We start from the raw sequence: 5,135 nt of genomic DNA, 5'->3' as shown, positions 1-5,135 counted from the left end.
TGTAGCTCAGTGGTAGAGCTACATGTATGAGACCCAGCATGTATGAGGACCTGGGTTTGATCCCTAACACTGTGCAAAGTGTGAGGGAGAGTTATTCTCATCTTAAAAAGTTTTCCAACAACCAAATAAAGTTATCAGTTTTAAAACCAAAATTAAAGAAAATTAAATAATATAAAACATCAGTTCCTTAGTGGTACTTTCAAGGACTTGGCAGCCACATAGTGCTTGTAGGGATTGTACTGGACATCACATGTGGCTAATGGTGTTAATAATTCCAATGTACTGGGTTGCTTGGTGCCAATTTGAGTGGGCAATAGGATGCCCAGATTAAACATTTTTTCTTGGTGGGTCTGGAAGGGTGTTTCTGGCTGAGATTAGCATTTGAGTCCACAGACTCCATTAAGCAGATTGTCCTCCCCACTGTGGTTGGACATTATCCAATTCATTGAACATCTGAGGAAAATAAGAGATGCAGAAAGGAGGAGTTTACCCATTTGTATTCCTGTCTTGGTGTCTGAACTGGCACTTCGAACTGGGACTTTCTCTCCAATTATGGTACTGGGGATTGAACCCAGGGTTGCTCTACCACCAAGCTACATCCCCAGACCTTTTTTAGATTTTTCTTTTGTGACAGGTTCTGGCTAAGTTGCTGACACTGGCCTCAAACTTGCAATCCTCCTATTGCAGGGAGAACAGGTTTGGGCTGTTGCACCCAGAGGGATTTAATTTCTTTTGACCTCAAAGTGGAATTTATACCATCGGCTCCCTGGTTCTCAGGTCTCTGGACTTGGACTCAACCATACCCTTAACTTTCTGTCTCCACTTTGCAGATGGCAGATTGTGGGACACCTCAGTCTCCATGATCATGTTTGTCAATTGCTTAGAATAAACCTCCTTTTATATGGTTATGTGGTTCTGTTTCTCTAGAGAATCCTAACTAATCCAACCTTTTATCTCATATTTCTGTTCTCCGTAGAGCATGCAAGGTGATCCTTACAAAATGGAAATCAGACCATATGGTCCCTTTAGTGCTTTCCCATGGTATCTAATAAACCATGATGATTCAAACGGTGGGACAAACCCTTTGAGGTAGGAGGATGTTTTTCTAGTCAGCTTTCTCGCTGCTGTGACTAAAGGACCTGACCAGAACAACTGTAAAGGAGGAAAGGTATATAGGGCTCACAGCTTCAGAGGTATCCATCCATAGATAGCAGACTCCATTCCTTGGGGCTCAAGGTGCAGCTGAATATTGTGGGATAGCCAGCATCCCACCAGGGCATATTTCTGCTCAGAAGGGGTGAGCTGCTTGAGAAATAGAAAGTTTGAAATAATTAGAAAGAAATAGGAGACAAATCCAGAAATTAGGTTTAGAGGAAGCAGAGCACATGATAGTTTTCCCAGTCCTGTTAGGAGCTGGAACTGAACAACTAAAAAAATGGCTCTAGTTCTTTATTTAAGGGGAGTACATCAAAGGCAAGAATAAGGTTTCAATGGGAAGAGTCTTGCTTATCAATGTGACAGGGGTCTTGCAGCAAACAGGTTGATTGGCATCTTGGCAACCACACCCATCTCTGAGAGGCTGTGTGGCTCGACAGGCCACCCTACCTCTGATGTGCTGACATTAGTCAAAGCTGGGGAGGAAGCCACATGAACCAAGCATTCTCAAACCAGCAGGGTTGGTGATGGGAGTTCCGGATCTCAGGGTTTCCTGCCCAATGGCTTCCACATTGATTTTAGTTAACACACAATTCATGGTGTAAAGGTCGGGCGAGCGTCGGAGGAAGAGACCACCAAGAGACTGTCTCATGCAACAGCAAAGGGTTTATTGGGGGTCCAGCATGCTGGGGCTCAGAGCTCACTTGAATACAGCAGAGAGACAGAGCCCCGGGAACAGCTTAAGCAGAGCTTATATACTTTCCTTGGAGAGGGCAGGGACTTCACATACAGCATAGCCAATCATTGCATGGTTTCTGGGAGGGGTTGTTTTCATAGAGCAACCAGATGATCAGTGGGCATTTCCGGGAGTTGTTTTCAACTTCTACATGAGTTTCAGGTTCCAGGAAAACAGAACTTAATTCTTACATTCTTAACCTTTTTAATGGATGGCTCTTGGCAATTGAACATCATGGTGGAGTGTAAGGCTGAGGGAAGTAGCTCACATCATTATCAGAAAGCAGAGAGATAGAGAGACTACTTGCCAGGTACAAATACCAAAAAGCCACACCCCAATTCCCCCCCACCTCCAGCCACACCTTAACACTTGTCACCACTCAATTAATCCCTATCATGGGATTAATTAACTGATTGGATTAAGACTCTTACAACCCAATCATTTCTCTCTGAATTTTCTTGCATTGTCTCACACATGAGCTTTTCAGGGTCACCTCACATCCAAACCATAATAGGGGATGAAAGAATGAACAAGGCTTGTCATTCGAGCAAATGCCCATTTATTGAGGAACAGCTCTGCATATTTATAGAGCCAAGGGTGGTTTGACAGTTGTCATAGGGCATTTTTTGATTGGAGGGTAAGGATCAGGTGAGCCAGCAGGGCTAGTCTGATTGGTGGGTAGGATCAGGTGAGCTAGCAGGGCTCTGATTGGTGACTCACATGATCCTTACCCACCAATCAAAAAGCGCCCCATGCCAACTGTCAAACCACCCCTGGCTCTATAAATATGCAGCGGCTGATTGAGCCACTTGATGGTAGGCCTTGGAATTCCCCATAGTAGTAAGTGAGGAGTCAGTTTGGTGGGCCTTGCAATGGATTATTCCCAGTTAGGAAGGCAGCCTGGAGGCTTGTAGTATTACCGTCCCTCTGGTGGTCAATACCCCTTTTTTTCCAAATGGCTGCATGGGAGATCAGGATATGGAAGATGTATTATATAGGGAGAGGGTTTTTCCCTCCGCTAGCTCACATGCCCTTGTGGCAGCTATGAGTTCAGCTTGTTGGTTGGTGGTATTGCGTGGGAGAGGTTTCGCCTCTATGATGGATGAGAGGGAAATGACAGCATACCCCGCTACTTTAACCCCTTTGTGTATAAAGGAGCTACCATCTGAGAACCAGACGAGGTCCGAAGAGGGCAGGGGTCCCTCAGAAATTGTGGTAGGGCAGGGTAAAATCATCTCTGATACCTCCAGCCTTGATCGTTCTTTCAGGGGAGGAGCTGCCTCTTCCTGAAAACCTATTGCAATGTCAATAAAGAAGCACAAGAGGAAATGAATCCATGGATGAAATGAGAATTGGAGGAGTGGGGCTACATCAACAATTCAAAGATTTTAGTGAATTTCTCTAACAATGAAGGTAGATGAGTTCTCATTGATGGGTAAAGCAAAGAAGGAGGAGCTACAACTCTGAGTACACAAAGGCTGCTATGGACAAGAGAGACGGCTGAGCCACAGCTGAGCCTCTTCTTGCTGGCCACTTAAACCAAGAACTACTAAGATGATCTGGAATTTCTTGAAGGCAAAAGTTCAAGGTAATTGATGGAAAACTGTTGCTCCCTGCAACAAGGGTACGTGGGAGACAGGCAGGACCAGCCTGTCATCTCCGAGGGGCTGAGCGAGAGGGTAAGTATCGCAGCCCAGTCCCCATCCCAAGATTGGGAAGAAACCACACTGAGCTGGGAGTTGTGTCAGCCATGAAAGTGCAGCAAATCTCAACTTTATTGTGTCAGGGACAAGTTTATATAGTGATAGAAGGAGGGAGTAAGAAGAGACAGTAGCGAGAACCAATAGGGGACAGTTACGTCACTTTTACTAAGGGCCTAGGCAGATTTCAGGTTAAACCATTAGGCGGGGCTAAGGTCAAAAGCCCTCACTCGCCAATCCATCCAGGTCACGTATATGGAAATGCTCTGGAAGAACCCATGAGGCCACCTCAGCCACCACCCAATAATGGCCGTGGTCCCAAAGGAGGTAAAAGTTTCCAACAGCAAACCAGTCAATGGAAAGGCTGTTTGGGTCAGCTGCTCTTCCTCTCCTCCCCCAATCTTGTGCAGAATATGGCAGTTTGTCCTAGATTGAAGTTATACACATTCTAAAGAAACTGATTTATTTTCTGGGATGGCACAGCAGTGCTTGGGGAAGGATAGAGTAAATCATTATTCACTTTGCCATGGAGGTTGAAGGAGGAAGCCTTCCTGCCTGCCAGCTGATATAGTCATCCCAAAGACAGAACATGTAATTAGTATTTATATTGTGAGGAGAGAATAATAATTGCTATAAACTGAATGTTTGTGTCCCTGGGTTCATATATTGAAATCCTAACCCTCCAGCATGATGATACTTGGAAGCAGGGCCTTTGAGATTTGATTAGAATGTAAGGACAGTTTTCATGAAGGAGATTAGTGTCCTTATAAAAGATCCTGGGGACTGGGGGTGTAACTCAGGGATAGAGCTGGATCATAGCAGGTGCAGGGGCGGGATCTACGTTTGATTCCTAGTGCTGGGGGGCGGGGGAAGCCTGAGCACCACCTCATCCCTTCCACCATGTGAAGACACAGTGAGAAGAGCCGTTTCTGAACCACGAAGCAGGCCCTCCCCAGACACTGAATGTGCCAGCATCTTGATCTTGTATTTCTCAACCTTCAGAATTGTGAGAAATAAATGTAGGTTATTTATAAGCCCCTCAGTCTGTGGTATTCTAATAGCCAGAATGGAATTAAGACAGTTATAGAAAAAAACCTGAGTAATTCATCTTATTCCTCATATTCCTAAATATCAAAGGATATCCGAGGGCCATGGAGATAGCTGAACAAAACCAGAAGAGCCAAAATCAGTAAAAAGAATTCACTTTATGAGAAACAGTTAAAGGAACAGAGAAAAACAATTTAAAATCAATATTCTGAGAGAAATTTGAGGTGATACATCTGCAAAACACTCTCGGGTCATTTGGGCATAGGAACCTAGGCTGGAGGTAGAAGAGTAGGAAGTGAAATGCCTGGGAGTACACTGAGCGGAAGTGGGGGGAGCAGGGAGCATTGGGCGGAAGAGGCGGGGCGAGCACCACCCACGTGGTTGATGCGCATGCTCCAAACAGCTGCCCGCCATTCTTGCGGCTGCTTCTGCAGCTAGGCTTCGCCTCCCTCTCCCGTGGGATCTGGTTCGTGTTACCTGTTCTCACCTGACCCGCC

The sequence above is a fragment of the Marmota monax genome, unplaced genomic scaffold (genome assembly GCF_021218885.2).
Source record: "Marmota monax isolate L192 unplaced genomic scaffold, Marmota_monax_Labrador192_F-V1.1 WCK01_AAM20220418_F8-fsc00017, whole genome shotgun sequence".
Classification (NCBI taxonomy): domain Eukaryota; kingdom Metazoa; phylum Chordata; class Mammalia; order Rodentia; family Sciuridae; genus Marmota; species Marmota monax.
This window is presented reverse-complemented; position numbering follows the sequence as displayed.